Genomic DNA, 12,651 nt, shown 5'->3' with positions numbered 1-12,651 from the left:
GAATAGGAGATATATATATATATATATATATATATATATATATATATATATGTGTGTGTGTGTGTGTGTATATATATATGTGTGTGTGTATATATATATATTTTATTCAAAATATAGTCCTTATATAATTATATATAATATATAATGCTGTTAGCTTTAATGTATAATTTCTTATATAGTATAAATTATAAGGAATTGGCTCACATGATCATGGCGGCTAAAAAGTCCCAAGATATGCCATTGGTAAGCTGGAGACCCAAAAGAGTTAATATGTAATTCCTATCTAAGTGTGAAGGTCTAGGAAAGCCAGTGGTATAAGTTCTAGTTCAAAAGCAAGCAGGTTCTAGACCTGAGAAGAGTTTTGATGTTTCAGTCTGAGTCCAAAGGGAGGAAAAGACCAATGTTCAGCTAAAGCACTTAGGCAGGCAGAGTTCCTTCTCACAGCTTTTTTGTTCTATTCCTACCCTCAACAGATGAGGTCTGCCACATTGGGTGGGCAGTCTGCCTTACTCGGTTGTCTACTAATTCACATTTTTATCTCATCCAGAAATACCCTCAAAATATCCCCAAATGTCTGGACACCCTTTGGTTCAGTCAAATTGACATATAAAGTTACTCAAAATAATAAAGAGAACTTCTATATACCTTCTACCTAAATTCAACAGTTTTTATTTGTTTGTTTGTTTGTTTGTTCAATTGTTTTGAGATGAAGTCTCACTCTTGCCCAGGCTGGAGTGCAGTGGTGCGATCTTGGTTTACGTAACTTCTGCCTCCCAGGTTCAAGTGATTCTCCTGCCTCAGTCTCCTGAGTAGCTGAAACTACAGGCATATGCCACAATGCCTGGCTAATTTTTGTGTTTTCAGCAGAGATGGGGTTTTACCATGTTGGCCAGGCTAGCCTTGGACACCTGACCTCAGCTGATGTGTCTGCCTTGGCCTCCTAAAGTGCTGAAATTGCAGGCATGAGCCACTGCGCCGGGCCAGTTTACCAGTTTTTAACATTTTGTCACATTTTCTTTTTCTTTTTCCTAATGCATGTGTGATGTTTTTCCTTTTTAATTTCAATTTTTATTTTAGATTCAAGGGGGTACGTGTGTAGTAGATTTGTTACCTGGATATATTGTGTGATGCTGAGATTGGGGTGTGATTGATCCCATCACCTTGGTAGTAAGCGTAGTATCGACTAGTTTTTCAGCCCTTGCCCCCTTCCCTTTTCCTCACTCTTCCTTCTAGTAGTGCCCAGTATCATTGCCTTCTTTATGCCCATGAGTACCCACTGATTAGCTCCCACTTGTAAGTGAGAAAATGCAGTATTTGTTTTTTTTTTTTTCTTTCCTGTGTTAATTTGCTTAGGATAATGGCTTCTAGCTGCCTCCGTGTTGCTGCAAAGGACATGATTTCATTTATGGCTGTGAAGTATTCCATGGTGTACATGGACCACATGTTCTTTATCCAGTCCACCACTGATGGGTACCTAGGTTGATTCTATGCCTTCGCTATTGTGAATAATGCTGTGATGAACATATGAGTGCATGTGTCTTTTGGTAAGAACAAAGTTAAATATTAATTTAACAGATATCTCCAGCATCTGTTATTTCTTGACTTTTTAATAATATGCATTCTCACTGGTGTGAGATGGTATCTGATTATGTTTTTGAATTGCATTTCTCTAATGATTAGCAATTTTGAACATTTTTTTTCATATGTTTGTTGGCCACTTGTATATCTTCTTTTGGGGAAGGGTCTCCATCTTTTGCCTGTTGATTGCTTATTCAATTGTTTACATTCTTTGTAAAGTTTGGATATTAGACCTTTGTCAGATGTATAGTTGGTCAGTATTTTCTCCCATTCTGTGTTGTCTGTTGACCCTGTTGATAGTTTGTTTTCCTGTGGAAGAGCTCTTTAGCTTAATTAGGTCCCACTTGTCAATTTTCGTTTTTGTTACATTTACTTTTGAGGACTTAGTCATAAGTTAACTTCCCAAGGCCCATGTCCAGAATAGTGTTTCCTAGGTTTTCTTCTAGGATTCTTATAATTTTAGTTTTACAGTTAGATCTTTAATCCATCTTGTTAATTTTTGTGTATTGTGAAAGGTAGGGGTCTAATTTCGTTGTTCTGCATATGGCTAGCCAGCTATCCCTGCACTATTTATTGAGTAGGAAGACTCTTCCCATTGCTCATTTTTGTCAGCTTTATACAAGATCAGATGGTTGTAGCTGTTGGGTTTATTTCTGGGTTCTTCATTCTTTTCCATTGGTCTGTATGTCTGTTTTGTACTAGTGCCATGCTGTTTTGGTTACTTACTGTAGCCTTATAGTATAATTTGAACTCAGCTAATGTGATGCTTCCCACTTTGTTCTTTTTGCTTAGGATTGCCTTGGCTATTCTGGCTTTTTTAGTTCCATATGAATTTTAGAATAGTTTTTTTCTTGTTCTGTGAAAAATAATATTTGTAGCTCTATAGGAATAGTACTGAATCTGCAGATTGCTTTGGGCAATATGGCCATTTTAATTTGGCCATGTGGTTTACTTTACCTGTAGTTTACTTGTTTTGTTGTGTTTTTGCCAGGTTTTGGTATCAAGGTGATGCTGGCTTCATGGAATGAGTTTAGGGAGGAATCCCTCCTCCTCAATTTGTTTCATTCTTTCAATCCAGCAGCCTGGAATGTTTACTCATTTGTTTGTGTCATCTGTGATTTCTTTCAGCAGTGTATTGTAGTAATTGCAGAGATCTTTCACCTCCTTGATATTTGTTATTTTGTTTCTATGTATTCCTAGGTATTTTTGTTGTGGTTGATTCTGTTGTAAATGGAATTGTATTCTTGGTTTGGCTCTCAGCTTGAAGGTTATTGGTGTATGGAAATGCTACTGATTTTTGTACATTGACTTTGTATCCTGAAACTTTACTGAAGTCATTTATCAGTTGTAGGAGCTCTTTTGCAGTCTTTAGGGTTTTCTAGGTATAGAATCACGTAGTCAGTGAAGAGAGAGAGTTGGATTTCTTTTTTTCCTATTTGGATTGCCTTTTATTTCTTTCTCTTGTGTGATTGTTGTGGCAAGGACTTCCAGTACTATGTAAGTAAGAGTGGTGAGACTGGGCATCCTTGTCTTGTTCCAGCTCTCAAGGGGAATACTTCCAGCTTTTGCCTGTTCAGTATGATTGGCTGTGGGTTTGTCATAGATGGCTCTTATTATTTTGAGATATGTTCCTTTGATGCCTAATTTTTTGAGGGTTTTTATAATAAACGGATGTTGGATTTTATCAAAAGCTTATTGTGTATCTATTAAGATGATCATAGGGTTATTTTGAATTCTGTTTATGTGGTGAGTCACATTTATTGGTTTATATATGTTGAACCAGCCTTGTATCACAAGAATGAAGCCTGCTTAATCATGGTGAATTAACTTTTTTGGTATACTGCTGGATTTGATTTACTAGTAGTGTGTTGAAGATGTTTACATCTATATTAATCAGGGATATTGGCCTGTAGTTTACTTGTTTTGTTGTGTTTTTGCCAGATTTTAATAATCAAGATGATGCCGGCTTCATAGAATGAGTTAGGGAGGAGTCCCTCCTGCTCAATTTTTTGGAATAGATTCAGGAAGACTATTACCAGTTTTTCTTTGGTTGTCTGGTAGAATTTGTGAATCCATCTGGTCTAGGGCCTTTTTTTGGTTGGTAGGTATTTTATTACTTATTCAATTTTGGAATTTGACATTGGAGTGTTTAGAGTGTCATTTCTCCCTAATTCAGTCTTGAGGGGTGGGTTGTGATTTTCCAGGAATTTATCAATTTTCTCTAGATTGTCTAGTTTCTGTGTGTACAAGTGTTCATAATAGTATCTGAGGATCTTTTGTATTTCTGTGGAATCAGTTGTAATGTCACTTTTGTCATTTCTGATTGTGCTTATTTGGATCTCTTTTCTTCTTAGTTTATCTGTCTGGTGGTCTGCCAATCTCATATAACCTTTCAAAGAACCAACTTTTGGTTTCATTGATTCTTTTAATTTTTAATTTTTGGGGGTATATGGTAGGTGTATATATTTAGGTGGTACATGAGATACTTTGATGCAGGCATACAGTGCGTAGTAATCACATTGTGGTAAATGGGGTATCCATCCCCTCGTTTATCCTTTGTTACAAGCAATCCAATTATAATCTTTTAGTTATTTTAAAATGTACGATTGACTATAGTCACCGTGTTGTGCTATCAAGTACTAGGTCTTACTCATTGTTTCTGTTTTTTGTACCCCTTATCCGTACCCCCACTCCACCCCCTGTACTACCCTTCTCAGTCTCTGGTAACCATCCGTCTACTCTATATCTCCATGAGTTCAATTGTTTTGATTTTTAGCTCCCACAAATAAATAAGAACTTACAATATTTGTCTTTCTGTGTCTGACTTATTTCACTTAATATAATGACCTCCAGTTCCATCCATGTTGTAGTAAATGACAGGATCTCATTCTTTTTATGGCTGAATAGTGCTTCATGATGTATATGTACCACATTTTCTTTGTCCATTCATTCATCTGTTGATGGACACTTAGGGTGATGTTGAAAACTTTTTTGTATGCCTCTTTGCCATTTATATGTCTTCTTTTGAGAAATGTCTATTCAGATCTTTTGCCTGTTTTAAAAATCAGATTATTAGATTTTTTTCCTGTAGAGCTGTTTGAGCTCCTTGTATGTTCTGGTTATTAATCCCTTGTCAGATAGATAGGCTGCAAATATTTTCTACCATTCTGTGAGTCGTCTCTTTGTTATTTCCTTTGCTGTGCAAAAAGCTTTTTAACTTGATGTGATCCTGTTTATCAATTATTCCTTTGGTTGCCTGTGCTTGTGGGGTGTTATTCAATAGATTTTCTCCCAGACCAATTTCCTAGAGGGTTTTCCAGTGTTTTCTTGTAGTAGTTTCATAGTTTGAGGTCTTCAATTTAAGTCTGTAATCCATTTTGATTTGATTTTTGTATAAGGTGAGAGATAGGGGTCTAGTTCCATTCTTTTCTGCATCTAGTTTTCCCAGCCCTGTTTATAGAAGAGACTGTCCTTTCCCCATTGCCAATGTATGTTCTTTGCACCTTTCTTGGAAATGAGTTCACTGTTGGTGTATTGATTTGTTTCTGGATTCTCTATTCTGTTCAGTTTGTCTATTGGTATGTTTTTATGCCAGTACCATGTGTTTTGGTTACTGTAGCTCCGTAGTATAATTTGAAGTCAAGCAATGTGATTCCTCCAGTTTTGTTTTGTTTTGTTGCCCAGTATTGCTTTAGCTATTCTGGGTCTTCTGTGGTTCCATATAAATTTTAAGATTCTTTTTTCCTTTTCCATGAAGAATGTTACTGGTATGTTGATAGGGATTGCATTACCTTGAATCTGTAGATTACTTTAGTTAGTGTAGACAAGTTAAAAATATTGATTTTTTTGAGTCTGTTAACATGGAGTAACTTTCCATTTTTTGACGTCTTCTTCAGTTTCTTTCATCAGTGTTTTATAGTTTTCATTGTAGACATCTTTTACTTCTTTGGTTAAATTACTTCCTACCTATTTAATTTTATTAGTAGTTCTTGTAAGTGGGATTACTTAAAAATTTTTTTTTCAGATTGTTCACTGTTAACATACAGAAATGCTGCCAATTTTTGTATGTTGATTTTATATCCTGCAACTTTAGTAAATATTTATCAGTTCTAATAGTTTTTTGATGGAGTCTTTAGGTTTTTCCAAAAATAAGATAATATTATCTGTAAACAAGGATAATTTCCCTTCCTCCTTTCGCATTGGGATGCCCTTTATTTCTTTCTCTTGTCTGTTTGCCCTAGCTAGGACTACTAGTACTATGTTGAATAACAGTGGTGAAAGTGGGCATCCTTGTCATTTTCCAGATCTTAGAGGAAAGGCTTTTAGTTTTTCCCCAGTGTCCTTTATTCTGTTGGTAAGATGTATCGTATTGATTGATTTGTACCTGCTAAACCATCCTTGCATTCCAAGAGTAAATCCCACTTGGTCATGATGAATGCTCTTTTTAATGTATTTATTGGTTCTTTATATGGATATTTGGGTTTCAATTTGTTCAGTTCTGGTCTGATTTTAGTTATTTCTTCTGCTAGCTTTGGGGTTCTTGTTTTTCTGGTTCTCCTAGGTGTAATGTTAGATTGTTAATTTCAGATTTTTCTAACTTCTTGAGGTAGGCCTTTCATGTTATAAACTTCCTTCCTAATACTGTTTTTGCTGCATCCCAGAGATGTTGGTATGTTGTGTCTCTATTCTCATTTATTTCAAAAAAATTTTTTATTTCTGCTTTAATTTCATTATTTACTCAAAAGTTGTTTAGGAGCAAGTTGTTTAATTTCCATGAAATTGTGTGGTTTTTAGAGATTCTCTGGGTATTGATTCCAAGAGTATAGTGGTTGTGATTTTGATTATTTAAAATTTGGAACTTGCTTTATGGCCAAGTGTGTAGTGGATCTTGGAGTATGTTCTGTGTGCAGATGAGAAGAATGTATATTGTATGGTTGATGGGCAGAATATTCTGTAGGTGTCTATTAGGTCCAGTTGGGTCTGTGTCCAGTTTAAGTCCAGAATGTGTTAGTTTTTTGCCTCAATGATCTGTCTAATGTTGTCATGGGGATGTTGAAGTTTCCCACTACTACTTGTGTGGCTCCTTTCTTAGGTCTAGAGGTAACTTGTTTTGTAAATCTGGGTGCTCTCATTTTGAGTATGTCTATATTTAAGACAGTGAAGTCTTGTTGAATTGAATATTTTATCATTCTGTAATGCCCTTCTTTGTCCTTTTTCACTGTTGTTGGTTTAAAGTCTGTTTTCAGTGATATAAGAATGACAAACCCTGCTCGTTTTTGTGTTCCCTTTGATGATCTTTCTCCAGCTCTTTACTTTGAGCCTGTGGATTTTATTAGACATGAGGTAGGTCTCTTGAAAACAGCAGATGGATGGGCCTTTTTTTTTTTTTAATCCAGTGTGCCTGTCTGTGTCTTGAGAACTCTGCTGTTAGACTGATGGGGTTCCCTTTATACATGATCTGACCTTTTTCTCTAGTTGTTTTTAAGATTTTTTTCCTGGCTGGGTGTGGTGGCTCACGCCTGTAATCCCAGCACTTTGGGAGGCTGAGGCAGGCGAATCACAAGGTCGGGAGATCAAGATCATTCTGGCTAACATGGTGAAACCCCATCTCTACTAAAAATAGTAAAAACTAACCAGATGGGGTGGCACACGCCTGTAGTCCCAGCTACTCAGGAGGCTGAGGCAGAAGAATCACTTGAATCTGGAAGGCAGAGGTTGCAGTGAGCTGAGATTGTGCCACTGCACTCCAGCCTGGGCGACAGAGCAAGACTTTGTCTCAAAAAAAAAAGAACTTTTCCTTAGCATTGACCTTGGACAGTCTGGTGATGATATGCCTTGATGATGTTCATTTTGGATAGTGTCTCACAGGTGCTCTGGATTTCTTGTACCTGGATATCTATCTCTTTAGCAAGTTAGGGAAATTTTCTTGAATTATTTTCTCAAGTATGTTTTCCAGGTGGTTTTCTTCTTCTCTGTCTCTTTCAGGAGTGCCAGTAATTTGTAGATTTGGTAATCTCATATTTCTCAAAGACTGTTCTTTTTTTTTTTCCTTTTTGTTGAGAGTCTTGCTGTGTCACCCAGGCTGGAGTGCAGTGGCACAGTCTTGGCTCACCACAATCTTTGCCTCCCAGGTTCAAGCAATTCTTGTGCTTTAGCCTCCCAGATAGCTGACATTACAGGCATGTGCCACCATGCCTGGCTAATTTTTGTGTTTTTAGTAGAGACAGCATTTCAGCCACATTGGCCAGGCTGGTCTCAATCTCCTGGCCTCAAATGATCCACCCACCTCAGCCTACCAAATTTCTGGGATTACAAACATGAGCCACTACACCTGTCCCAACTTTGTTCATTTTAAAAAATTCTTTTCACTTTATTTTTGCTTGACTGGGTTTGTTTGAGAGTCTGGTCTCTAAGCTCTGAAATTCCTTCTTCTGTTTGGTTCAGCCTGTTGATAAAGCTTTCCGTTGTTTTTTGTTTGGTTGGTTGGTTTTTGTTGTTGTTGTTGTTTTGAGACAGAGTCTCACTCTTTTGCCCAGGCTAGAGTGTAATGATGCAATCTCAGCTCACTGAAACTTCCACCTCCCTGGTTCAAGTGATTCTCCTGCCTCAGCCTCCCCAGTAGCTGGGATTACAGGCATGTGCCATCACGCCTAGCAATTTTTTTTATTTTTAGTAGAGATGGGGTCTTACTATGTTTGGCCGGGCTGATCTCGAACTCCTGACCTAAAGTGATCCACCCACCTCACCCTCCCACTTAAAAATGTTTAAAGTTATTTATAATTCCAGAAGCTCTGATTGATTTTTAAATTTTGTTTTATTTTAGGTTCACGGGTGCATCTGCAGGCTTGTTATGTGGGTAAATTGTATTTTGAAGGGTTTGGTGTACAGATATGTTTTGTTGCCTAGGTAATAAGCATAGTACCCAGTAGGTAGTTTTTCAGTCCTCACTTTTCTTCCACCTTCCATCCTTAAGTAGGCCTGGGTGTCAGTTGTTTCCTTCTTTGTGCCCACTATACTCAGTATTTAACTCCAATTTATAAGCGAGAACATGCAATATTTTGTTTTCTGTTCCTGTGTTCACTTAAGATCATGGCCTCCAGCTCTATCCATGTTGCTGCAAAGGACGTGATGTCACCTTTTCTTTTTTTAGTTACAGTGTCATCCTGTCACCCAGGCTGGAGTGCAATGGCACAATCTTGGCTCACTACAACCTCCACCTCCTGGGTTCAAATGATCCTCCTGCCTCAGCCTCCCAAGTAGCTGGGATTATAGGCACCCACTACCACACCCAGCTAATTTTTGTATTTTTAGTAGAGACAGAGTTTCACCGTGTTGGCCAGGCTGGTCTTGAACTCTCAATGTCACTCTTTTTTATGACTGTGTAGTATTCTGTGATGTATATGTGCCATATTTTCTTTATTGAGTCTACCATTAATGGGCATTTAGGTTGATTCCATGTCTTTGCAATTGCAAGTAGTGCTGCAATGAACATACGTGTGCATGTCTTTATGGTGGAACAATTTATATTCTTTAGTGTATATAACAAATAATAAGATTGTGGGTTGAATGGTAATTCTGCTTTGGGACCTCTGAGAAATTGCCAAACTGCTTTCCATAGTGACTGAACTAATTTACATCCCCACCAGCAGTGTTTAAACATTCCCTGTTCTCTGCAGCCTTGCCCGCATCTGTTATTTCTTGATGTTTTAATAATAGCCATTCTGACTGACATGAGATGGTATCTCATTGTGGTTTTGATTTGCATTTCTGTAACGATTAATGATGTTGATCATTTTTTCATATGCTTGTTGCCAGTGTTGAGGTCTTTTGAGAAGTATCTGTTCATGTCCTTTGCCTACTTTTTAATGTGGTTGTTTTTTGCTTGTAAATTTGTTTAAGTTTCTTTCTCCAGGAAGATTCTGGATATTAGATATTTTTCAGATGCATAGTTTGAAAATATTTTCTTCCATTCTCTAGAATGAAAGAAACTATCATCTTATTACTCTGATGATAGTTTCTTTTGCTATGCAGAAGCTCTTTAGTTTAACTGGGTTTCATTTGTCAGTTTTTGTTGCAGTTGCTTTTAGAGTCTTTGTTATGCTATCTTTGCCAGGGCCTATGTCCAGCATGGTATTTCCTAGCTTATCATCCGGGGTTTTTATAGCTTTAAGTTTTACATATAAGTCTTTATTCCATCTTGAGTTGATTTTTATATGTGGTGTAAGGAAGGGGTCCAGTTTCAGTCTTCTGCATATGGTTATCCACTTATCCCAGCAGCATTTATTGAATAGGGACTCTTTTCACATTGCTTGTTTGGTCAGCTTTGTCAAAGATCAGAGTGTAGGTGTGTGGCCTTATTTCTGGACTCTATTCTGTTCCATTGGTTTGTGTGCCTGTTTTTGTAGAAGTACCATGCTGTTTGGTTACTGTAACCTTGTGGTATAGTTTGATGTCAGGTAATATGACACTTCCCACTTTGTTCTTTTTGCTTCAGATTGCCTTCTCTATATGGGCTCTTTTGAGGTTCCATATGAATTTTACAATAATTTTTCCTAATTCTAATTCTGTGAAGAACGTCATTGATAGTTTGATAGGAATACCATTGCATCTGATTGCTTTGGGCAGTATGGCCATTGGCCAACAGTATTGAGTCTTTCTATCCACGAACGTGGGATGCTTTTCCGTTTGTGTTCTCTCTGTTTCTTTGAGCAGTGTTTTGAGTAATCTTCATTGTAAAGATAGTAAACCTCTCTATTTAGCTGTATTCCTAGGTTTTTAATTCTTTTTGTGGTTATTGTGAATGGGATTGCATTCTTGATTTGGCTCTCATTTTGGATGTTGGTGTATAGGAATGCTATTGATTTTTGTACCTTTGTACCTTGTTCTCATTAGTTTCAAATAATTTTTCGTTTCTGCATTAATTTCATTATTTACCCAGAAATCATTCAAGAACAGGTTGCTCAATTTTCATGTATTTATACAGTTTTGAGTGAGTTTCTTTAGTATTGATTTCTGTTTTTATTGCACTGTAGTATGAGAGTGTGCTTTGTATGATTTCAGTTTTTTTTTTAATTTGCTGAGGATTACTTTATGTCCAGTTGTATGTTGATTTTAAAGTATGTACCTTGTTCAGATGAAAAGAATGTATATTCTCTTGTCTTTGTGTAGAATGTTCTGTAAATGTTTGTTAGGTCTATTTGATCAAGTGTTGAGTTCAGGTCCTGAATGATCTGCCTATTATTGTCAGTGGGGTGTTGAAATCTCCCACTATTATTCTGCATTTGTCTGTGTCTCTTCATAGGTCTCTAAGAACTTGCTTTATGAATCTGGCTAGTTGCTCCTGTTTTGGGTGTATATATATTTAGGATACTTAGGTCTTGTTGAATTGAGCCCTTTACCATTACGTAATGCCTTTTTTTTTTTTTAATCTTTGTTGGATTAAAGGCTGTTTTGTCTAAAACTAGAATAGCAACCTCTGCTTTTTTCTATTTTCCATTTGCTTTGTAGATTTTTCTCCATTCTTTTACTTGGAACTTGTGGATGCCATTGCATTTGAGATGGGTCTCTTGAAGACAGCATACAGTTGGTTCTTGATTCTTTATCCAGTTTGCCACTCTGTGCCTTTTAATTGGAACATTTAGTCCATTTACATTCCAGGTAAGTATTGAGATGTGTGGATTTATTCCTGTTGTCATGTTATTAGCTGGTTATTATGCAGACTTATGTGGGTGCCTTTATAGTGTCACTGGTCTATGTACTTAAGTGTATGTTTATAGTGGCAAGTAACTGTCTTTCCTTTCCATGTGTGGCACTCCCTTCAGGACTTCTCATAAGGCAGATCTGGTGGTAATGAAATCCCTTAGCATTTGCTTTTCTGAAAAGGATATTATTTCTTCGTTTATGAAGCTTAGATGGCTAGACATCAAGTTCTTGGTTGGATTTTTTTTTTTTTTTTTTTAAAGAATGCTGAATATAAGCTGATAGGAGTTGGCTCTGTGTCCCCACCCAAATCTCATGTTGAATTGTAATCCCCAGTGTTGGAGGTGGGGCCTGGTGAGTGGTGAGTGGATAATGGGAGTACTTTCTAATGGTTTAGCAACATGCCCCTAGTGCTGTCTCATGATAGAGTTCTTGTGAGCTCTAGTTGTTTGACAATGTGTAAAACAACCAGATCCCCACTTCGTGTACACGTGCTCATACTCTCTCGCTCTCTCCTCCTGGCCATGTGAAGATGTGCTTACTTCCCCTTTGCCTTCTGCCATGTTTGTAAGTGTCCTGAGGCCTCCCCAGAAGCAGAAGCCTGTATAGCCTGTAGAACCAGAGCCAATTAAACCTCTTTTCTTTATAAATTACCCAGTCTCAGGTATGTCCTTTTTTGAGACAGAGCCTTGCTCTGTCACCCAGGCTGGAGATCAGTAGCATGATCTCAGCTCATTGCACCTCCACCTCCAAAGCTCAAGCAATTCTCCTACCTCAGCCTCCCAAGTAGCTGGGATTATAAGTGCCCACCAGCACACTCAGCTAATTTTTGTTGTTGTTGTTGTTGTTGTTGTTGTTGTTGTTGGTATTTTTAGTAGAGACAGGGTTTCACAATGTTGACCAGGCTGGTCTCGAATTCCTGACCTCAAGTGATTCCACCCGCCTTAGCCTCCCAAAATGCTGGGATTACAGGCATGAGCCACCATGCCCAGTCAGGTATGTCTTTATAGCAGTGTGATAACTAACCAATACATAGGCCCACAATCTCTTCTGGCTTGTGGGTTCTCTGCTGAAAGGAACACTGTTAGCCTGATGGGGTTCCCTTTTAAGGTGACCTACCTGCTCTTTCTGGCTACCTTTAACATTTTTTTCTTTCATTTTGACCTTGGAGAATCTGATGACTGTGTGTCTTGGGGATGGTCTTCTTGTATAGTATTTTTCAGGGGTTCTCTGCATTTCCTGAATTTGAATATTGGCCTCTTCAGTGACATTGAGGAAATTTTCATGGACAATATCTTAAAGTATGTGTTCCAAGTTGCCTGCTTTCTCTCCATGTCTTTCAGTGATGCCAGTGAGTTGTAGAGTTGGTCTCTT

General features: G+C 37.6%; 1 protein-coding gene across 4 annotated transcripts in view; it reads left to right on the top strand.

Annotated features, from left to right (window-relative positions):
- RALGPS2 (Ral GEF with PH domain and SH3 binding motif 2) overlaps positions 1-12,651 on the top strand; it is a 189,175-nt gene that overhangs the window by 24,950 nt on the left and 151,574 nt on the right. The window contains exon 1 of one of the 4 annotated variants that reach the window (XM_032291288.1): positions 11,086-11,235. The exons of the other annotated variants lie outside the window; for them this stretch is intronic. The gene's annotated coding sequence lies outside the window, so the exon portion shown is untranslated. Of the gene's footprint in view, positions 1-11,085; positions 11,236-12,651 lie in introns of those variants that run through there. 4 annotated transcript variants of the gene reach the window in all.

Source organism: Sapajus apella, unplaced genomic scaffold (assembly GCF_009761245.1).
Source record: "Sapajus apella isolate SASKATOON/1434 unplaced genomic scaffold, GSC_monkey_1.0 scaffold25, whole genome shotgun sequence".
Lineage (NCBI taxonomy): Eukaryota > Metazoa > Chordata > Mammalia > Primates > Cebidae > Sapajus > Sapajus apella.
The sequence above is the reverse complement of the archived record's forward strand: the minus strand, read 5'-3'. Positions and strand labels throughout refer to the sequence as shown.